A 24,361-nucleotide genomic window follows, 5' to 3' on the forward strand; every position below is an offset into this window, starting at 1 on the left:
CCATTATTTACTTCCAATTACATGGATGCAATTTTTGTGCTAATTTATCCCCAAATGGCATGTGCCTTTTATTTGTAACATCATTAAGCAATACAAGCCTTGACTGCCAAGTCTGTTCCTAAAGGTAATAGGCAGAGAAATGTGTAAGGAAATTTTATATATTAGGGGCCTGAGCCATTCAAAGGGTTGGTAATAATGGTAAGGTGTTCTTTGAATTTGGATCCCAATTTAAATCCAGCCCCAAATAGTATTGACTGAGATTTGTTACTACATATGGCTGGGGAGTCTATTACAAAAAAAAACCCAACAAAAAACGTTTGTTTGAAAATTTCAATAGATAGCTAAGGACTGAAGGTTCATGGATCATGAAGATTCCATTGGGGATGCTGTCACTCAACAAAAAATGAATGTTAGGCAATGTTAACTGCTACTGCAAGTTACTTGCTTCTCTACAAAAATAGGACATATCAATCTAACATTTTTTTTACAAGCAGAGAATTTGATTTAGAAATAATCTGTAGGGAAATTCCAAAGATACACTTGTTACAACTACATCTATGGGCAATTATTTTTTATTTGTGTATCAGTGGTTTTCAAATTGCATTCTAGGGAATTCTGGTGTTCCTATGAAACTTGTAGGACTCTTCAATGAGGGTTTCACTATCAGCAGACAAACATCTCTGAGAGTCTGTGTTGTCCACTGTTAACATTCTCCTGCCAGGGATGGGAACTCAGATGACTCAGATGGGAGTCAGATGAGTCAAGTCCAAGTCAAAAAAATGTGTATTTTTCGGTGACTCATCAAGACTCAAGTAAACTCCACAAATGACTCTGCAAAACACGTAAGTCTGGGACTCTTGCCTTGTGATTCGCCATAGGCTTGGGTGACTCGAGTTGCCCACAAATGGCTACAGTTTGCACCACCTCCATCTCACCCATAAAAACCTCTTGTGTCAATTTGGAAGCTAAATTGTAAGTGCATGAGCAGCAGTCCAGCACCAGCAGCAGGGTACGTTGTTCAGACACAGGGCCTGGGGGACTGGATTGAAATGGTTAACTTTTTTTTGGTTTGGGAATTAAAACTTGCAGAGTCTCCTGATGCAGGACTTGTAACAACTTTTGCAGAAGTATCATTTTAGGTGGCGTAGTAGTCCATGTCCTTGCGCATGTATAGAACCCAGGGGAGGGAGGCACTTCTTCTCCCCTGGACCATCCATTGGACAGAGGGTGTGTCTCCAGAGAGGGAGGAGAACAGGAGCAGCCATTTTTTGCCATAGGGACAAGCGGGTTTTGCAAGCAGGAGAAAGGGCTGGAAGAGATGAGGGAAGCCGGGGGGGAGGGGAAGCTATTCTTGGAGCAAAAGAAGAAGAGCCACCCACATTTCACATCCTCATTCCATTGCTGCAGCAAATAGTTATCTTGCACTCTTTCTCATGTTCCCAGCATAGCTTCCATCCAGACAGGCAACCTTCTTTAGTTTTTTGGCTAGGCAACCATGCAGGGCAAGGCATCTTTGGGATATACTTCAGCAGAAGCAGCAGCCACAGCAGCTGTGCCTATCTTTTTTTCGGGGGGGGGGGAGGGTGCTTCTTATTCTGTTCAGGGCAGGGTTGTTTTATTCTACTCAGGGGTTGCTTAGGGGTTACTTTTCTTTCTACTTAGGGCAGGGTTGCTTTAATAGGATGCATAGTGTTTCCTAAAAGTATTTCAATAGCAGCCAGATAGCTTCAGACTAGCTTTAGCTTATGTGGGGTTCCTTGTATCCAGTCTGATCTCTCCTCATCAGCCAGCCTAGTAGGCACCAGTATACTACTTTCTTTTAGAGATTGTGATAGGCAGCCAAAGTTTTAACAAGGTACAAGAAGAGCAAGCAAGCAAGCACCCTCCCTGCTGCTGCTGATTGTGGGGGTGGAGGAGAGGGCTGGGGTGGGTCCAGCAAATCTGACACCTCCTGTTCACACTACAGGTCAGGTGTGTCTCTGAGTGGTGTAACACATGCTGGTTGCAGACCTGAGGTGTGTCATTTCTGACTATGTGCTGCTTGCCTGACATGCAGAGGTTTCTCCCCTGTCCAGGCTGTCAGGCTGATGGACTGCTATTATTGGATGCCTGGATAGTGGGTACTTTGGCCCCCCAGAATACCCCTCCTTTCTTTGATGCTTGAAACTGCCTCATTTCTTGGATGCCTGTGCATCTAAGCAGTATGTCTCTGTCTCCAGCCTTCCTTGATTCAGGCTACCTGGACTGTGGCTAAGCTCACAAGGGCTTACCTGTGGGCTTCCCCCCATCTTATGTCCCCATGCCTTGCCAAGCAGGGATGCATCCTCCCTCCCTCCCAGGTCCCCCCCATGCCTGTGATGTGGTGGGTTTTCTTCATTGTGACTGCGGTGGGATCATACAGGGGAAAGGAATGGAAGTTCCGCACTGCTGCCTTAGATGGGGTGGGTGGGGACAGTAAGGGAGTGTTTAAAGGGAAATCTGAAACACACACAGCCTGGCAGCAGCCCCATTTCCTTCAGCAGAGCTGTGGCAGCCTTTTAAAAGGGAACAACTTGAGACTCAAGTCTTTTCAAGTGGCAAAAATGCTCTGGGCAACTCAGAAAGTCCTCCTGTTACAACTAGTTTTCAAGTCGCATCACAGGGGTGGAGACTTGCGACTCAATTCAAGCCACCCTGGACTTATCCAGCCATGTCTCTTGCTATGTGCAACCATGTGCAGTTCATGCAGGACAACACTGAGATACAACACAGGTCTAGCTAGTGCTCTGTATGAACCCTGGACTGTGTCCCAGAATCCTTTGCAATTCACATGGGGTTCAAGTTGAAAAACCCCTAGCAATTGCTATGGCCTTGCTGTAACTAAGACTATGGATTAGGTATTCTTTTTCTTTTACATACTTGTTTAAAAAGTTAAACATACAAAATGTAAAATTAAAATATAAAAAACTATTCCAAACATGAGCCAAATGCTGCATAACCATTATTCATTCATATTCAAATCTGGGAAGGGGAATCCTGCCTTATGTTTTCTCTAGGCATAGGTCTGTTCCAGTGTGACAAAAATGGTATCCACTCGTACATATTGCTGCATAGAATCATTTTTTTCCCCTTTCACATCTTTTTATATAGATATTCTTTAATACAAACTTCTGACTGTGCCCAGTCATTGCAGCCTAAAGGTCAATTGTAATATCCAAGGGGAAGGTGCCTCCCTCTTCACTCTGAAGTAAAAGCCTGAGAAGGTTGGACATTGTTTGGTAAGGCATTCACTGACCACCTAATGTTTTGCCTCATGGGCAGATTACATCAGTTGAGGTACACTTTCCTTTGGTAACTGCCTGAGTGGATGCAACTCTTGGGGACATTTTCCTTCTAGAGAGAGGTATCATCTAGGGAATTATATGCCATTAAGTGACCAAAGTATGATGCCAGTGTGACAGCTGGCAGCCCTACAAGCTGGATTTGTTGCTCATGATGCACATCTATCTAGTAGCTTCTAAGGATGCTGGGAAATCATAATCAATATGCGCTTAGAAGAAAAAATACAAAACTCACAGCTTCGCTCCTAGTTTCACTTGGACGGAAAACCAAAAATTGCCACAGACAGGAGTATTCCACACTTTTGGGTTTTGTAGGTAATGCCTCAGACAATAGCTGCTTGGAGACTTATTATAGAGTCTGACTACGCTTTTGGCAGTGAGGTTGTGTGACAGAACATATTTGCTGTCCCCAGAGCACTGTCTGCAGAACAGAGCCAGCAAAAGGGGAATATCAGGAAAGGTTATTTTTCGCATCTTGCACAAAACTAGAATCATGCTTGTTTCTTCTTAATTCAGTTATAGTTTTCTCCATATCTTAAAATGAACACTCCATTCAATTCGATTATATTAACATATGTTCACATGTGCTGATAGATGCACACTATAACTATGCCATCACTTCTTATTGATTCACATGAAGTACTGTGCAGTGCTTTCTACTTGGAGTCCATGCTTGGGAAAACCACACCATGGTTAATAACAGAACACAAATAAAAGCTGATTATATTAGACCGAGTAGGGACAAACAAGAGGAGAGTGCAGCAGAAAGCAGCAAACATATGGGCAGGATGTTTTAGCGAGAAATGAAGCTGAATCTAATGACCTTTATTTTAATTTTCTTTAGCTTTGAGTTTACACAGAGCAAAGGAAGTGGAAGACACTAATCTCAGCTGGTCACCAGCATCAAGAAGGTATAAAATCTTCCCAAGCTGGAGAAATTGAATACAGCCAGGATTCCATTTAATCTTCCCCTCCCACAGTACATTTCCAAATAAAACTCTTTGGATGCTTTGTAAAGGACTAATAAATGAATAGGAAACTTGCAATTCAGTAAAGACTGTTTAAAAAAACAATGAATACTTTCCACAAAGCAAGGAGTTCAGGCAGCAGAGAATTGTGAGGCACTGGGGGATACTTTTTCATATTAACAAAAAGAAGCACTCTCTCCCTCCATATAAATATTTGCTTTATTGGAAATCTTCTCAGTTCATTGTTGCACCATTTGATATCCCCCTGCTGAGTAATAGGGGACTGATATTAGAAAACATAGTGGCTTGAGGATTTAACTGAGTTCCCACACAAAATGGCCTTCCTCAATTTTGTGAGATATTTTACTTGTGAATACATAATTATAAATGCTCTTCGCTGGGATCTTAAATGTTAAAAGTGCTAATTTGCACTTACCTTCCTGCTGAGGATCTGAAGATACTTTGCATACATTAATAACATATCACTTTGAACACTTACGTATTTCACTCAATTTTACAAATGTGCAAACCTAGCTGAGAAATGTAAAAATTATTCTTTACTACTAAACTCAAGTCTAGTTCAAAGATCTGCCATCAGTTATGAACTATGAACAGTGGACATATATGCTACTTACAGTTATGTTCTCAATTGACTAGTTGACCCATTTTTCCGATCAAATAGAAGGTACAGTATAATCTTATTTCTGATCATATGAAACACTAGCAGCAGTGGATACCAATAGCAGAGGGCACTGGTATGATCATTCTCCATGCAGTCATTCTCCATGCAGTCAAAACAATTGTTGTGTTGAGTAGATTTATATTAAACAGTCAGTTCTTGGTATCCACAAGAGTTAGGGCCCAGTCTTGAACTTGACCAGTGCTGGCACTGAGCCTAGCACCAGTGCTAGGTGTCATAAATGTGCTGTAAACCACATTCACAGCACCTGTAAAGTAAGCACCGGTGCTGAGCTCGCACCAGTCAGGCACTGGGCCCAGCACTGAGCAAGTCTTGCCTCATGAACCTTTTAGAATTCTTTGAAAAGTTCACAGGCATGTGGATGCAGGAGAACCCATGGATACTATATATGTGGACTTTCAGAAGCGTTTGACACGGTCCCTCACCAAAGGCTACTGAAAAAACTCCAGTCGGGGAATTAGAGGGCATGTCCTCTCCTGGCTTGAGACCTGGTTGAAGACCAGGAAGCAGAGAGTGGGTGTCAATGGGCAATTTTCACAGTGGATAGAGGTAGAAAGTGGAGTGCCCCAAGGATCTGTCCTGGGACCTGTACTTTTCAACTTGTTCATAAATGACCTGGAGGGCAGGGCTAAGCAGCGAGGTGGCCAAGTTTGCAGATGACAAAATTTTCCGAGTGGTGAAGACCAGAAACAACTGTGAAGAGCTCCAGAAGAATCTCTCCAAACTGGGAGAATGGGTAGCAAAATGGCAGATGTGTTTCAATGTAAGCAAGTGTGAAGTCATGCACATTGGGGCAAAGAATCCAAACTTTACATATAGGCTAATGGTTTCTGAGCTAGAAACCTGGTTTCTAGACCAGGCAGGAGGTCTGGTCTAGAGGGTAGAGCCTCCATTTGCCTGAAGATAACATCCGCAGGTTGCCAGTTCGAGGCCACCGGCACCATGCAACCTTGAAGCAGCTGACAAGCTGAGCCGAGTTATTCCATCTGCTCTGAGCGTGGGAGGATGGAGGCCAGAATGTTGTGACCAGATCAGAAAGAAACAACTGAATGTTGTGGTTTCTTGAAAGATAGAACCTTCTTTCAAATTGTAAAAATCCCTACGGGGATTTAATTAGCCTGCCTATGTAAACCGCCTTGAATAAAGTCCGAGGAGAAATCTGAGGACCAAGAAAGGCGGTATAGAAATACCTTAAAAAAAAAAAAAAAGGAAAAAAAAAGCTGTCTGAGACAAACCAGGAGAGAGATCTTGGGGTCCTTGTGAACAGCTCGATGAAAGTGTCAACCCAATGTGTGGTGGCGGTGAAGAGGGCTAATTCCATGCTTGGGATCATTAGGAAAGGCACTGAGAATAAGACAGCTAATATTGTAATGCCGTTGTACAAATCAATGGTAAGGCCACACCTGGAGTATTGCGTCCAGTTCTGGTCGCCACAGCTAAAAAAGGATATAGTGAAGATGGGAAAGGTGCAAAAGAGAGCAACCAAAATGATTACTGGGCTGGGACACCTTCCCTATGAGGAAAGGCTACAGCATTTGGGCCTCTTCAGTCTAGAAAAGAGGCACCTGAGGGGGGACATGATTGAGACATACAAAATCATGCAGGGGATGGACAGAGTGGATAGAGAGACACTCTTTTCCCTCTCACAAAACACCAGAACCAGGGGACATCCATGAAAGTTGAGTGTTGGGAGAGTTCAGACAGACAAAAGAAAATATTTCTTTACCCAACGTGTAATTAGTTTGTGGAACTCTTTGCCACAGGAAGTAGTGATGTCATCTTGCCTGGATGCCTTTAAGAAGGGATTGGACAAATTCCTGGAGGAGAAGTTCATTATGGGTTACAAGTCATAGTAGGTATGTGCAGAGGCAGAGGTAGAGGCAGGCTGCCTCTGACTGCCAGATGCAGGGGAGGGCACAGGGACGCAGGTTGTGTCTGTTGTCTTGTGTGCTCCCTGGGGCATTTGGTGGGCCACTGTGAGATATAGGAAGCTGGACTAGATGGGCTTTTGTCCTGATCCAGCAGGGCTCTTATGTTAAGGAGAGGACAAGCCACCACTGGGGGTAAGTTCAACTGCCGGGAGGTAGTGTGGCCTCTGGGGGGCAGGGGGAGGGTGGGGGAGGATGGGTAGGAGGAGGAACCAGAGTGGGAGGGATTGGGATTGGCAGAGCTCTGCTCCACTGGTTCCTGACTTGAAAAGCCCCATTGTGGGGCTTGGGGCTTTTCCGGAGGGAAGGGGATAAAAGTCCACTTTTCCCAAGGAGAGCTCCAGTTGCTTCCCACTGCCCACTGGGTACAGCAGTAGCCATTTTGGCACTGGTACTCCATGAGGTGCCAGGAAGCTCAGAATTGGGCTGTTAGACTCCTGGAAACCCCAGCAGCTCCCGAATCTGTGAATAGGGTTGGGGGGGGTAGCTTAACCTGCCAGCAACGGAACAAGGCAGGATAGATTTCCAAAGTGGTGCCCGTAATAGCTATACACTGGCATGGCATACTCGGCTATCAAGACATCAACCAGCAGAGGACTGTCCTCACACAGAAAGAAAAAATTTCACCAGCAAAATGATTCATGAAGTGCAAGGAGCCCTGGATGTTAGAATAATCATGAAATTACATTTGCCAAGGACTCAAGGGAACACAGATTACAAGGGAGACGGTGGGCAGCTTTGCTAGATGCCTCTATAACATTTCATCTCACCAAAGCACTAGTGTGGACTACCATATTAGAACCAGCATAATTGATGGGCAGCCCAGTTCTATTAAAAATGCTCTGCCAGTGGAATTCATGTTCCGCTGGTGGAGGCAGCAGCATCCAGGTGGAAGTGACTGGAATCCTGGCATGCAATGTCATGCTTGCCAATGTCACCAGTGAGAGTAATGAGGCCACCAGTGTAGTCGCTGACAGCCATGCACACTTGTCAGCAGCTAAGACACTGTCCACAGGTGCCCAATAAACCAGCAGTCAGGGTAGGCAATGGGAAGGATGGGGAGGAACAGAGGAGTTTCTGGGTGGGGAGGTTAGCACAGATGGAGGCAAAATGGGAGTGGGGGGATTGATGGCCCTTGTGTCCAGCCTGTGCTCCCATCATGGATGCAGCACTCACCTCCTTGGTGCTCATGCATTTGGTTAGGATTAGGGCTTAATTGAGTGAAGGAATTTATTGCATATCTACATCTTCTTTAACAGCTTCAGTTTTTGTTTTTTTAAAAGAATGCTTTCAAAGCATTCAAAAGTCTTATGGGGATGCAGTTAAAGGATAATAAGCCAACACTGACACCTCTTTGCCCAAAAAACAAATTAAGTATCCTATAGACAAGGGTCAGATATTTGCCTGCCTGGGATTGAGTCAGCTTAATGGGATGGATGTGATGAGAGATAAATTCGATCCATCTGGGGGTGGGGAGGAGGTGGGAATCAATTTTTATTTAGCAGTGTGTTTGACCTGAAAAGTTCAACATTTCATAGATATCCCCCCCTCCACTTTTGGAATCACTATGAGGCATGATATCCGCTACAATTCAGATATGGGTTCTTCTGTGAAGGTGTTATTTAAAAAGAGCAACATGTGAGAACAGGATGCAATCCTAACCTGATGTTAGGATTGACCTAATCTCCTGACCTAGGAGGGTCACAAACATGCCGTAGAGCACGTTTGCACCTCCATGGGAGGAAGCCAGGCTGGCACTCCCAGAAGTGCTGGCCAGCGGAGGCCGATGGAGGCCTCCATGCCGGCTTCCTCCTGGCTCCTTGCATCGGCTCGGACGAACAAGGGTGACAGGTAGGTGTGGGGGAGGCAGGGAGGGGGGCATTCCTGGGCAGGGGGAGGGAGGGCAATGGGCAGCCCCAGAGGCAGGCTGGCAGGGAGCGGGAGGCGGGGCTGGGATCTGGCAGTTATGCTGGATCCCAACCCCTGTCCCCGGGGAGAATGGAGTGGCTTCAAGTTGCTCCGCTCCCCTCGGACTTGCGCCTACCTCTTGAGGTGGTGCAAGTCTGAGGAGACCCATAGATGCAGCAGCCCTTACCCAGGGATAAGGGAAAAAGTTTCCCCTTGCCTCTGGCTAAGCCGATTCTGGCCACAATCCTGCACTGGATACAGGGCAAACCTCCTGGCTTGCCTGTTTCAGCTCAAGTTAGGATTGCACCCACAAGGACATCCATAACTTTAAAAGAAATCTCACTGAGGCCACTCGTTTTTTTTAGAGATTGGCAGTTTTCCCAATTCTAAAAAAGTCCTTTTCAGTGATACCCTACTCAAGAATGCTTAAATGCTCAGGCTCTTGAAATTTTAGGCCTGACCTATCAAGCAAATCTTCAATCTTATCAGGGTCTGCTCTCAAGAAGTGTACCAACAAGGATAAAAATCAGCAAATCAATTACAAATGTCTTGGGCAACAAACAGCTTATCACCATCACTTGTGAATTCTATTGCAAGCTTGCTTTAAAAAAAACACCCTGTTTTGTGACGAGCTTTGAATTCTTGTTGCCAAATTAGTAACATTTTTGAGCTATATAAGTAAGAGATTTATTGATCTTTGCAGATTCAAGAGTTACCAATTCTTTACGCTTCCCTATGAGATAAGCATAAATTTTTTTGCTCCCCGTGGTTTTGTGAAGGGCTTCCAATTTTACAATTTCAGTATAACATATGCACTGAGCCTCTGCCTGTGCAGCATTTTTAACTGTATTCACTAAGGCTGCAATCCTATCCACGCTTACTGGGAGTAAGCCCCATTGGCTGTAATGGGACTTACTTCTGAGTAGACATGTATAGGATTGGGTGGTAATACAGCGACCTTGTATGGCACTCCAGGTTACACTGACAGTGGTGACGTTCATAGCATTGAGCTGAAATATTTTTCCAGTCCTTCCTTAATTTTTGTTAGAGGCATCTGTATGCTGAGCAAGACTTGATTTAACCCAGCAGTTTTCAAACTCCCAGGGAGCTTAAGAACCATTGTAAGTGTGTGGAAGGCAGTGGGAGAAGGCAACAATGTGATCCCGAGGATGGCATCACTGAGGGGGTGCAAGGGCTGGCATGGAGAGGGGTGCGGAGAGCCCTGCATGGCCCTCCTCAGGGCTCCGCAACCTTCAAAAAATGAAAGTGGAGCAGTCGCACCGCTCCAGTTTGCGATCACAAACCAGAAGAGGGGAACAATTGCTCCACTTTCAATTTCTAAAGCTCGGGGAGCCCTGCAGAGGATTGCATAGGGCTCCCTGCACCCTGGGAGACTGCTGCAAGGACTGGTAAGTGCATGCTGGCCCCTGCACCCCCCTTTCCAATGCAATTCGAGGAGTCACATCACTGCCTTCCCCCTGCCCCTGCCCCTTAAGGGAACAGAGTCCAGGGCCCTCAGGCTGGGGCATCACAATGATCCAGTTTGAGAACACTTTTTAAACTTATAGGTAGCAGTAAATGGCTGAGGATCTGTCCACTGAACCTGTGTCACGACAAGAGTATGGGGAGTGATGGTTAAAGAACCAGTGGTGAGACTGACAAGATCAGAGGAAATCAAAACATTACCGAGTCTCAAGTATGAAAATGTGGCAGGATGAATAAAAAGTGAAACTTTCACATCTGGTTTAGTCAAGTGCCAGGAATCAGGTAAAGCATATTTTGCTTAAAGACCCCATGGGTATATGGCATGAAAGAACAGAAATGCTAGTTCTCTGTCCAGCCTGAGGTGTATTATCAAGTTAAGAAACCCCTCATTATTAGTGAACCCCCAGAATTTTTGCAAGGCCCTGAACCTTCAGAAAAGAGTCGACCAGTTTAGATAATACTGTAAATGGAACCCAAATGAAGCAGGGTGAAGCTTCATTTCCCCCAAGCTTCTCTCCCCCTCCCCCAAGTTTCCTTTTAAGAAAAACAAATCTTTCCCTAAGATCCTGTTGCATCCATAGCAGGGGCCCTCTCGGCTTTCCCCTGGGTTGGGGCTCTACTGTCAAGGGTTGGGAGCTTTCCTGACTTACCCTGGCCAAGGAGGAGGCAAGAAGTTCTCTGGAGAGGTCGGCACAAGCAGTTTATTCCTCTTAAGGCTTCCACATTCATTGGCCCTGTCCACAGAATCACACTGGTACAATAGTCACTATAGAGGTCTGCACCCGGTCCTGTTATGTCACAGGGATCATGGGCATCCAATAGTCTTTGCTGATAGTCCTTGTCAAAAAAGACCTTCTCCTGTTGCAAGTCACAGGAACAGGCATCTGGATGGAACAGACAGGTAGATGATGTCTGGAGCTTTGCCCCCTTGTGGGCTTATCACCTCTGGCGGTAGACAGGTGGTATTGTCCCTGCCAGCCTGGGCTGGCAGCCATGGAGGAACTGCCACTGGAAGGCTTCCTCCAGGGTCTGTAGAATGGGATGAGTTCCCAGGGGCTGTCCCCAGGTCCCAGTGGAACTGGGCACCATGCACCCTTGGGCAGCCAGGGGTCAGGTGGTCCTCACACCCTGCCAGAGTTTACTTCTTCAGCCCCTTCCAGGCCAGGGACAGGTAATGGGCAGGGCCCAGAGCAACAGTTTCCCCCATGTTCTCTCCTCTGGTTTGGAGGCCAGGTAGGACCATCCTCTCCCTCTGCCTGCCAGGTTCCTTAAGAACCCTACAGCCAGTACAGCTGGCCCCACCCCTTCCAGCCATGTAATCGGCCTGAGATCTGGGCAGTATTTAGTCTCTTACCCTGCTCCTAACGAGACCCCTGCTCTTGAGGAGACCCTGACTCCTGAGGAGACTTGTGGCAGCAGGGCCAAATTATAGGTAACTATAGGACCAACTCCTCACACACATACACACTCAACTTGCTCAATCTATATATAACTGGTTGCATTATAATGTGGTACTTGTTGGCATCCTTCAGTCTCGGAAGACTATGGTGTCATGCTCTGAATGGTGGTTCTGGAACAGAGTGTCCTCTCCGGTGCGCGAAGCCTGGGTAAAGTAGGTATGGAGGATAGGCTGTTACCCATGCAGCAAATCCCCCCGCTCCACATCGCTGGAATGGTCCAATGGAAAGGCAGAGGCCAATACGGTTGGTTCCAGTGGCGTCGCAGGAGTTGCCAGAACGTGACTGTGTTCAGCCATGAACTGCCTCAGGGATCCGGCTCCGGATTTTGCCTCGAGGTTGACTCCTGAAGCCTTTTCCATAACTGGATGTAGCCACAAGGCAGTGGAGGTTTGGGATCGGAGTTTTCCTTCTCTCAGATGAGCCGCCTTCCCAGGCTAACGAGTCCCATCTACCCGGTGGCTGTTTAGTCGCCTCTTACGACAAGTACAGCCAAACAGAGGGCCTATTCTTATCCCCAGCCCCCAGGGGAATGTGGTACTACATAGAAGACAAGCCTATAACAGAAATGATATGTTAAGTTTCCAATGGTCTCTACCAAAGCAAGACCTTTCTGTAAGGAAAAAGGAAATCAAAGCAACAGCTGGACTGCAGTCCAGTATATCAGCCTCTTGAGCAGGAGATGGAAAAATATCTCTGCAATGTTGTATGAAAGCCAAGAGGTTCCTGATATGATAAAGCCATCACACAAGTTGGTGGCTGGAGACTTCTCTGCAAGCTGGCCAATTACTTTAGTTCTCTGACATGTCCAAAATACATCTCACTCAACTCAGATTTTATACATTTTCCAAGAGCTGATGAGACAGAAATTCACTAAATGTTCTGGGGAGGCTCTCATTCATGTGCCTACATCAGGGGTGCCCAAACCCTGGCCCTGGGGCCACTTGTGGCCCTCAAGGACTCCCAATCTGGCCCTCAGGAAGCCCCCAGTCTCCAATGAGCCTCTGGCCCTCCAGAGACTTCTGCTGCCTGATGCAGCTGCTCTCAGCATGGTGGCCAACTGTTCGACCTCTTGCGTGAGCTGTGGGACGAAGGCTCCCTCCACTGCTTGCTGTTTCACATCTGTGATGCAGCAGCAAAGGAAAGGTTGGCCTTGCTTTGTGCAAGGTCTTTTATAGGCCTTGAGCTATTGCAAAATCTTCATTCATTCATATAAGTTCAATCTCTAATATATTCATTTATGTAAATTTATTCAAATTTGAAATGTAAATTAATTTTTTTTCCCCCGGCCCCCAACACAGTGTCAGAGATGATGTGGCCCTCCTGCCAAAAAGTTTGGACACCCCTGGCCTACATCAACCGAGAGCTGCTTGGTGGGTAAGTGGAATGGGGCCTTCTCTGGAAGTTCAAGCTGCCTTCTTATGTTTTAATGGCTGGCAAAAATGTGACTTTTTTGCTTTTCTTTTGGCCTCCCTCTGCTTTCATCTATTGACTGGTTTTTATGTATTGTATTTTAGGTTGGCCATTTTATAGTGCATTTCTGTTTCACATTGTTTTAACTTTCTAAGCTGCTTTAGGGGCTACTGTGCCAAAAAGCAAGGTAAAAAAAGGAACAAATAAATGTCCACAAGTTCAAATACTGGAATGCCTAGCCATTCCAGAAAACAAACGATTACGTTAGTGAAGGTTTACCATGCTGGTTACCACATCATGTGACTCTAGAGCTTGCGTCCTGAGTACACTTCTGTACTGCAGCGAGTCATGGACTCTTCGCTCACAACAGGAGAGGAAACTGAACACTTTCCACATGCGCTGCCTCCGACGCATCCTCGGTATCACCTGGCAGGACAAAGTTCCAAACACACAGTTCTGGAACGTGCTGGAATCCCTAGCATGTATGCACTGCTGAAACAGAGACGCCTGCGTTGGCTCGGTCATGTCGTGAGAATGGATGATGGCCAGATCCCAAAGGATCTCCTCTATGGAGAACTCGTGCAAGGAAAGCGCCCTACAGGTAGACCACAGCTGTGATACAAGGACATCTGCAAGAGGGATCTGAAGGCCTTAGGAGTGGACCTCAACAAGTGGGAAACCCTGGCCTCTGAGCGGCCCGCTTGGAGGCAGGCTGTGCAGCATGGCCTTTCCCAGTTTGAAGAGACACTTGGCCAACAGACTGAGGCAAAGAGGCAAAGGCCCATAGCCAGGGAGACAGACCAGGGACAGACTGCACTTGCTCCCAGTGTGGAAGGGATTGTCACTCCCGAATTGGCCTTTTCAGCCACACTAGACGCTGTTCCAGAACCACCTTTCAGAGTCTTTCGAGACTGAAGGTTGCCAACAACTATCTGTAGTCAGCACGGCAACTGGATGCAGAGACTGAGAAAACGGTTATAGGTCTATCTTCCATGTATTAGTATACTATCCTGCAGCCAGTTATAGGACCTCATATTTCTGAATTTTGAGGAAGCATTCAGACCCCACCATACATCTGCCTCAGCTCTCCATATTCCACTGTAGGATATTCTGTGTGACTGACTTCTGGATCAATATAGCCATTGGTACTTCACTGTTCTTTTAATGTCCGGTGGTGCAGTGGTTCAATAAGAGAGAGAGAGTTTAACCTAGTGGACTCCTATACTTGCTACGCAAGGGAGCTCTTTGCTAGATAGAACTTAAGACATGTTGGGTTTTAATAAAATTCTGTTGTGTTCTGCTCTTCTACTTGAACATTACCTGCACCTCTTACATCAAAACACAATGTTTCACCCTGATCAGGCACTGGGGACGCATCATCTGTGCAGGGACCGCAGCAACCCAAAGTGTGGGCATTAATCTCCCTTAACTGACTACTTTCATCCGGCTTCATTTACGATCTGGGTTTGAAGTACTGCTACAGTTTCTCAGTTTTGTTTTGAGGACAACAAGATACAGAAAGTCCTCACTTAAAGTCATCAATAAGTTCTTGAAAACTGCAACTTTAAGCAAAGTGACTTGTAACGAAACCAATTTAACCGTGGGCTAATTGATATACATAAACAAGAGTTCCGTGCCTACAGATTTCTGGTCACAAAAACATCACCAAACTTCTGAAAAAAGATCCAAAACACTTCTCATATTACACACTGAAATAAATGTGAGCTTTTTGGGTTGGAGGAAACCCAACACACAGCCATAGGGAGAATGTGCAAACTCCACACAGATAGTGGCCCCTGCCAGGAATTGACTTTCTTCCTCAACAACTTTATAACGAAATGACTTTGAACAAAATGACTTTAAGTGAGGACTTGTTGTATTACGTTTGATCTCAGAGCTGACCTGAAATGATGCCAAAGCTTTGTCTTCTTGCTTTTCACTCCATGAATAGGACCCAGTTTACACGCTAGGCAGAGTAAGGTGGTAATGCAGAGGTAGAACTCTGGACTGTTCCACTTCAGATTGCTAGTGGGGAATCATATTTTTTCCATGCAGAACTCCTGCCTGGAGTAAACAGCAATGAATCGTTCCTCCAATGTGCTAATTTCTGCATTTGGTTGGGATGTATGTGGATTGCATGGGGAAACATTCAAAAACATGACTCCCAGATCTGTAGTCTGATCTGGAACAGTCCAGAATTGTACCACCTCATCCTGAGCAATGCATAATTGGGTCTAGTTTTGCCAGATATCCTGACAAGTAGGATTCTGATAGATATTTAAAACCATCAGACACAAGTTCATATCCCCACACACAGCCCACCACCTCCCACACTTTCTAAGGACAGAAATATCATGAAGCCAAATTGATTTTCAAGCATTTCCACACTCAAATTTTCTATTTTATGGTGTCTCATTAATGAGTTTTACAGCTAAAATGTTTGCTTAACCTTCTTCCCACATGCTGTTAAATCCATGCTGTTTTAATAGCAGCAAGTCCACAATATCAGATCACTCCTTAGGAATATTTATATGTGTGGTAAGATTATCCAATTTGCCAACAAATGAGCTTGCAGTGCCTTGTTAAGTCACTCATTTTGATGTTTATTTCTTCTAGAACTGCTCCCGGGGGGGGGGGGTAGATCTTCTTTGTGCCAATCAGATCTTGCCTCAATATTCCTGCCACCACAGACAGTTTCTGGTTCAAAGAAATTCATTTCTGCTTCTTTGTACAATACAGCTAATTGTATCTTTGAAACTGGGGTCTTAAATCATATAAACCCTGACAAGAAATTACAATAAATGTGGGTATTATGGTAGACTTTACACTGTATGCTTTTGTACTATGTTGGGTATTTGTGGGCTGGAGGTAAATGCGTGTCATATTTTGTACAGTCATTTTACATGAGCAGGGTAGATCAAAGTTTGCCAAACTGTACCCTTGCCAAACTGTACAGTGTACTTTTTGTGTCTTTTGGAAGGCTGTTGATTCATTTAACTGGGTCCTCTACATACTGTATGAATGGCAAAGACATCATGAAGAACGTCTATCCAGAATCGCAGTGTGGATTCCGAGCCAACAGGTCCACCACTGATATGGTATTCTCCCTTAGACAACTGCAGGAGAAATGCAGGGAACAACGACAGCCACTCTTTATAGCCTTCATAGATCTCACAAAGGCTTTCGACCTGGTCAGCAGAGACGGCCTCTTCAAGATTCTCCCCAAGATTGGATGTCCACCCAGGCTCCTCAGCATCATCAGATCTTTCCACAAGGACATGAAAGGCACTGTTGTCTTCGATGGCTCCACATCAGACCCTTTTGACATCCGAAGCGGAGTGAAGCAGGACTGTGTTCTTGCACCAACCTTGTTTGGGATTTTCTTCGCTGTCCTGCTGAAGCAGGCCTTTGGAACTGCAACAGAAGGCATCTATCTCCGGACCAGATCAGACGGAAAGCTCTTCAACCTCTCCAGACTGAGAGCAAAATCCAAAGTCCAGCTGAAATGTCTGCGTGACTTCCTCTTTGCCGACGATGCAGCTGTCACTACCCACTCTGCCAAAGATCTCCAGCAGCTCATGGATCGTTTTAGCAAGCCCTGCCAAGATTTTGGACTGACAATCAGCCTGAAGAAAACACAGGTCATGGTTCAGGATGTGGACTCACCTTCCTGCATTACAATCTCTGAGCATGAACTGGAGGTTGTCCATGACTTTGTGTACCTTGGCTCAACGATCTCCGACACTCATTCTCTCGATACCGAGCTAAACAAGCGCATCGGTAAAGCAGCTACCACATTTTCCAGACTCACAAAGAGAGTCTGGGCCAACAAGAAGCTGACGGAACATACCAAGATCCAGGTCTACAGAGCTTGCGTCCTGAGTACACTTCTGTACTGCAGCGAGTCATGGACTCTTCGCTCACAACAGGAGAGGAAACTGAGCGCTTTCCACATGCGCTGCCTCCGACGCATCCTCGGCATCACCTGGCAGGACAAAGTTCCAAACAACACAGTCCTGGAACGTGCTGGAATCCCTAGCATGTATTCACTGCTGAAACAGAGACGCCTGCGTTGGCTCGGTCATGTCGTGAGAATGGATGATGGCCGGATCCCAAAGGATCTCCTCTATGGAGAACTCGTGCAAGGAAAGCGCCCTACAGGTAGACCACAGCTGCGATACAAGGACATCTGCAAGAGGGATCTGAAGGCCTTAGGGATGGACCTCAACAAGTGGGAAACCCTGGCCTCTGAGCGGCCCGCTTGGAGGCAGGCTGTGCAGCATGGCCTTTCCCAGTTTGAAGAGACACTTTGCCAACAGTCTGAGGCTAAGAGGCAAAGAAGGAAGGCCCATAGCCAGGGAGACAGACCAGGGACAGACTGCACTTGCTCCCGGTGTGGAAGGGATTGTCACTCCCGGATTGGCCTTTTCAGCCACACTAGACGCTGTGCCAGAACCACCTTTCAGAGCGCGATACCATAGTCTTTCGAGACTGAAGGTTGCCAATACAATCATCATCATGTTTTTTCTCTAGAAGCGCTGACCTCATAGAGGAGCTTTTTATGTGGCAAAGGTATTCCATGCTTGAAAGATCTGCAGCCTTATGGTGGGCTCTTGAAGGAGATTTGCATGTATTTCCAACTCAGAAAGAACATCCTTTATTGCTCAGATAAAGAGAAGTTGAGAAGCAGGCACATTTAGAGAGCTTTATATATTTTCAGTTCTCTTTGAAGGGTGGGGGTTAAGAATTTAAAAAATGTAATTCTTATTAAGGGTAAATGAAGGCCCTCAGTGGTAGAATCCAATCTGAATATGCATAATTAGATAGTATCTGTTTGTAACATTGTGGCTGTAAATATCCCCAGTGGGGCAGTGCCAGAAGGCTGAAGTGTTTACAAGACTCCAGATATTTTCACCAAGTTCATCATTCCTGTTGCCACGACTATTGCTGTTATTGCTGGATGTGTTCATTAAAGCCAGCAAATAATTTGTTTCTCCATCTTTTTGCTATCGCAGACAGTCCCTGAGAGGGGAGTGGGTGCGTAGTGTGATTTTAATGTCGGTTTATTATATGCCGTTATACTGCCAAGTCAGAAGAGTTCTGAAGGGTATATTTGTAAATTGCTAATGGTATCTCTACTAAGCTGCAAAAGGCCATTTCTGAAAGCTGTATCCAAGTGCTTAGTAACACACATAATTCACAAGAAATGAAAAGCACAAGAAAAGCTGAAACTCTTTGCTTCTTGCTGGAAGTATTTGCAGTGATGGCTCCCACAGAGAAAGGCTGAGAGTCAAAGAACAGGTTGCATCAAACCTATCTGTGTGTGTGTGGGGGGGGGGGGGAACCCATGCAACTATGGAGTGGGATGGTCAACTAGGGGACCCTTTCCCCTTGCATTGTTCCCTTTCTAAAATTGCCCACCCACACTGTTTTCCTTAAGAGAGAGGCTGACACTGGTACCAATTCTGCCACAAGTCATAGGTACTAAGGGCAAGGTCCTGGCTTCTTTTGTAGGAAAGAACTGGAGACTTATGGTGACTTTGTAATATCTACTGCATTTTTTAAAACATCAGTTGAGTATTGAACAGAAGCAGTTAGCAGAACACTCTAGAAAGCCATTAATAGGTTACATCCCCAGCTGACAGCAAGATCTGATGGTGGCCCCAAAGTGACCTGAATGTTTGCCTGTGAAAAAAAAGCAAAAAGTCAAAAAACCAAGTCATTTTGGGCAAATTGGAAAGCCTGGTTTCTGTTGGGCTAGAACCAAGGAGACTCGTTCAAATCCATGCTATGCCTTGAAGCTCACTGAGGGTGCAATCTTAACCAACTTTCCAGAATTTGCATAGTTGTACCAGTGAGGTACATGTTGCATCCTGCAGTTGGGTGCTAGTCATGAAGGCCTCCTCAAGGTAAAGCAATGTTTGTTCCCTTACCTTGGAGTTTCATTGTCTTTACCTTGGTGCTGGAAAGTTGGTTAGGATTGCTCTCTGAGTGACCTTGGGGAGTTACTCTCAGCCTAACCTACCTTACAGGGTTATTGTGGGGATAAATTGAAGGTCAACCATTTATGCAACCCTAGGCTCCTTGGAGGCAGACAGTAAACATGTAAATAAATAAATACAATTGTTCACTTTAAGTGAATTCTGAAATGACAGTATGAATGGCCAGCTGGACCTTATTGCAGGCTGTCAACAGAATTCATGTTTTGATTGGAAAATGTACACCTGACTGTAGTAGGGATGTGCGGTGGGTGGGGAGGCAGGCGAGGTAGAGCTCTGCACATGGGTTGCGAATGCTTGCATGCCTCACACTTCAGCGGTGCTTTTCGAAGGACTTTGATGGGGAGGCTCTGCCTCACCTGCCTCCCTACCCACTGCATTGTCCCTGGTCTGTAGGTTAAAAGCGCTTCGCCTACTCAAGTTGTGCCCGAAGGTTTCACTGCACCTGCATGTAACATCAAAATCACTAAATGGCTGTATTTTCATAAGAGAGCTATCCCTGCTGGAGCTGTTTTGCAAACCCAATCTCAGCTATGCCTAAATAATTTCCCATTAATTTTATTCGAAATGCAAGAAGGCTGCCTGGATTTAAAGCACATTGTACCTTCCGCTCTCAAAGATGCTGCTCCAGGGTATTGGGGCCTTCATGCTGTTATTCTGCTGCTCTTAGCTGACTGCAATCACTTTCTAATTTCTAAAGCAAGAAAGGAAAAACAGCTCTGGCAACAGAGTGGTAATCTTTAAAAAAAAAAAAAAAAAAAGCCACATGATGAGAGAATCAAAATTATCCACTCCTCTTGTGGTTTCTTCTCAAAAAATTGACCAGTCTTGATTTCCAATGGGGAAGGGAACAGTAAGCCCCCCCCCCCCAAAGGCTTCCCTAAATACTTTGTTTGTGTGGTATTTGCTATTGAATTCTCTGCTTTAGCTGACAGATGCATTTCAGTAAGAAATGCTGCTGTTTGGGCCAGCAGGAATTAGAATAATCCTAGAAAATAAGAGTAATTAATACTTAGCACTTATATAGCACTTCACAGTGTTCAAAGCACTTTGCAAATATTATTTCACTAATCCTTATGAGTACCTGAGCATGTCAATATTGAGCACACAGAGGCAGGCTTCTCTTGCAGGTTCCAGCAAAGAGAGAGGGATGGTGAAAAGAGCAGGCAAACATGGGGTGGGGGGAAGACATGTCTCTCAAGATGGTTGGAACACACTCTCCTCACATGGGGGGGGGGGTACTAAAATATTCTCCCCGTATTGCAAATGTGGGAATGCTGAAAGAAAGAGGGTTTCTTAAGGCTACCTATTGAGTCCATGGCAGGACTTTGAGAAAGAAGGGCTGTATCTCAGTGATACAATGCATGCAGAAGGTCCAAGTTTCAATCCCTGGCATCTCCAGGCAGGGCTATTAAAGGCCCCTGTTTGAAAAGCTGGAAAACTTCTGTCAGTCAATTTATACAATGTGGAGCCAGGTGGTCCGAATATAAGGAAAGCATCGATGTTTATAAGTTTAGCAGACGTAATATTTCAACATGGCATTTCCCGTCTCTGTTTCTTACCCACCACACTGAAGAACATTTTTCTGGTTATAGTTTAAAATGTATCGGCCTATTAATTTCCATGGCCCAAAGGTGGGGGAGGGGGCTGAGAGGGGATATTTTCTGCAAGCCCATCACCATACAGAAAACGGAGGCTAAACGTGGGTGTTTGTGCAAACTTATTTCTTTGTTTGCTGGAAGTGTTAGAAGAGAATGAGCAACATTCTGAACACGGAGCTGTTGAATCAGGCCCTTTTCTAGAGCAGGAGAGTGTGAGAGAGCTGATGCAAGCCCTTTCTAGGACTTGCCTGTTAAGAGGGAAACAGTTGCCCTGTGTGACATTTTCTCTCAAGAATGACAAGACCCAGAGTTACAGACCCCTGCTGTACACAACTGCCTATCCCTGTGCATAGGCAAGATGGGCCAAGAGGACTGGGCACCTCCCTGGCAGCGGGAGGGAGCAACAAGTCCCATATTTCTACTAATGCTCAGTGACAGCATTGAGAGCCACCCCAGGGACAGTGGCAGGAGAGGCTGTGCTGCTGACAAGATTTACAGCCCAGGAAAGATGTGGTTGGGGTTTCAATTGAAAAAATAAATTACCCTGCATGTGCTTTAAGGGATATTTTGTGCTCTTCTAAAACAGGGTAAAAGTTCATGTGTTGCCACCAATATCAACAAAAGAATGCATATCCTATTGATTCTTTGAGCTGTATCTGAAGCCTTCACTGATCTGATTTGACACCATCACTGATCAGGAGGTTCTCGTTAGAGGAAAGCACTCTCTCTCTAGTGGTGCCCCAATTATGGAATTCCCTACCAAGGGAATTAAGAACTACCTCCTCCCTCATGGCTTTACTGTTGAGGGCTCAAAATGTTTTTGTTCCATCTGGCAGTTGGGTGATGGGTTGACGTCTGCCCTCCCCATGCCTCTGTAATGATGCTTTGAGTAGTTGCCCCCATAGTGGTTTTATGGTTTTTATTAATGATTTGATTTATTTGTTTTAGTGTAGAATTTGTAAGCCGCTTTGAGCATTTTCTTTGGCATAGGAAAGGCAGGATATAAATCTTTTAAATAAAGTAAGTAAGTAAGGGGCAGCCCAATCCTGAGCTGCCCAGCACATGGGCTGCAGTGACACTGAAAATGGTTGCCGCTGCATCCAGTGTGCCCCAGGCAGCTGCCGCTGCCACCATTGCCGCCGCCTCCTCAGGCTAAGGGGACTTTCTTCCCTTTCCCCCGGTAACATGAGTAGTCTCTCAATGGGGCTGCAAGCCGGTCTGCTGTCCTCAGACCTATGCTACCTCTGGAGGTGTGCAAGTCCGAGGAGACCCATGGGGCAATGGTGGTTTACCAGGGGTACGGGGAAGAGTTTCCCCTTACCTCTGGCTGAGCCACTTCTGGTCCCTATCTTGCACTGGATACAGTGCAGACCTCCTGGCCTGCCTGTTCCAGCACAAAATAGGATTGCACTGAACGACACTTAACTTTGAAAGATGGTTATTATAGTAACTGTATTTACTACTTTGGGGTAAGAACAACTACAACTCAACAATGGATTTATATAAATTACTGCAAGAATCATTAAAAATGGCACCCACCGTGGCAGTCACATGCATAGATCTTATTAACTTCATAGGATTTAAGCAGCTTAACTGAGTACTTGATTGGTTGGCAAACTTCAGTCTCGAAAGACACCTACAGCACCCAGTATTCCCAGGTGGTCTCCCATCCAAGTACTAACCAGGCCTGACCCTGCTTAGCTTCCGAGATCAGACGAGATCAGGCATGTGCAGGGTAACAGTTGCTGCCCACACCAACCATGATTGCAACCCACACCACCCATGCAACATGTCAGCCTAGCATAGGTGTTTTTCATCCCCTTATACTGAATGTTGCCAGGTTGTTACTCAGGTTTCTTGTTCCCTGGAATATTTTGTAATATTCAAAGAGCTCCCATAAATAACAATTCCCACAATAATGCATATAGTCAGTTCTTGTTATCTGCTATTTTTTTCCACATTTTTATTTTTCACATTTTTATACCGCCCTTCCTCCAAAGAGCTCAGGGCGGTTTACACAGCTGCTTCTCCCCTCTTTCTTGTCCTCACAACAACCCTGTGAGGTAGGTGAGGCTGAGAGAAAGTGACTGGCCCAAGGTCACCCAGGAAGTTTTGTGGTTGAGGGGGGATTTGAACCTGGATCATCCAGGTCTAAGTCCACCTCCCAAACCACTACACCACCCTGGCTCAGAGAGAGAGAGAGAGAGAGAGGCTCTTGGAAAACCTAGTGGATACTGAATCATTGAGCAAATGGGAAAATAGTTCCCCCCATTATGAACCACATCTTTATGAACCTGAATATTACCTTGAAGCTATGGGGCTGGGTGATAGCAAGGCTCACCAACATCTCCAACATCAGATGCTTCCTCCTCCATGCTGGCTATCCCTCGACTTGTTGAAGGTTGCTGACCCAATAATGAGGCCTCAGAGTTCAGTAAGTGGAGAGGCGGTTGCTTCACCCTCCCTCCTTCTCCACCAGCCCCAAAGCAGCCCTCAAGTAGCCTTCCAAGAGACCTCTCATCATCAGCCTCTCATCATCACCAGGGTTGTAAAGATTCAGCTGGAGTCCTGAGATGGTGCCCCCAATGGTGGGGCAAGTCTGGAAGTGGACACAGATATGCCTGATGATTTTCCACCAACGCCCCATTTGATGTGAAAAATTGACCCTTCTGTTCACAAGGAGGACACTGTCTCCACGCCTCTTTCCCCTGCAACTTATCTTGCTCCTGCCTGCCTGCTCATAGCTGCACTGAGCTCCCCACCCCAAGTACATTGTCACAGTATTCATTGATATCAAGAACAGAGTTGCAGATAACAAGATGTGCGTGGCAATTCTGCCTGTCAAGGATAAGCAAATTTACAGATAGCAAATTTGTATACGAAGAGAACTGACTCTATTTTCCAGGAATGGAGATAGCTCATGCTTTTCTCCTCTGCACAAATAAGCATGAAGAACAGGAAAAGTGAGCATTTCTTTGTGATCCCAGCCCACTACATCTTGAACATCCAAAGCTTCTCAGTCAAAAGCAAATGCACTGCAAGCTCCGTGAACCAGCTCCCCCCCATTCAGTTCAGATGCCGCCTGCAACTCTGTGTTTACATGACAAGCTATTACCTCAGACATGCCTATGAGTTGATCAAAACGAAGTAATGAAAAGCACATCCAGCTGAACCCACAAGGGTGACATTAAGGTTATGGCTCCAATTGACAAGAGCCTCCTGACACCAGGAGTATCAAAATGACCCAGGATAGGACCCTTGAGGAAATAATTCTGTAATGATGTGGTGACTGGCCCAAATACTAGGGCACGTCCTTCTCACTCTCCTGCTTTGGGGCAGCCTGGATGGCATTCCTGTGGTGAAATGAAAAGTCAGCGTACAGTAGTGTGTGGATTAAACACCTTGAAATGGTTGTTATCTGAAGCAGACAGTAAACTTTGAAAGAAAGAAAGAAAGAAAGAAAGAAAGAAAGAAAGAAAGAAAGAAAGAAAGAAAGAAAGAAAGAAAGAAAGAAAAAGACATTTCCAATTGGCTAATTAAGCGCACATTACCAGTTTCAGGCACTCCACAGCTGTAAGATCC

The 24,361-nt window shown here is 45.6% G+C and overlaps 1 pseudogene; it reads right to left on the reverse strand.

Annotated features, from left to right (window-relative positions):
* Positions 1 to 22,412: 22,412 nt before the first annotated feature.
* LOC136642699 (5S ribosomal RNA) lies at positions 22,413 to 22,529 on the reverse strand (annotated as a pseudogene).
* Positions 22,530 to 24,361: the final 1,832 nt, after the last annotated feature.

This window comes from Tiliqua scincoides, chromosome 2 (genome assembly GCF_035046505.1).
Source record: "Tiliqua scincoides isolate rTilSci1 chromosome 2, rTilSci1.hap2, whole genome shotgun sequence".
Taxonomy (NCBI): domain Eukaryota; kingdom Metazoa; phylum Chordata; class Lepidosauria; order Squamata; family Scincidae; genus Tiliqua; species Tiliqua scincoides.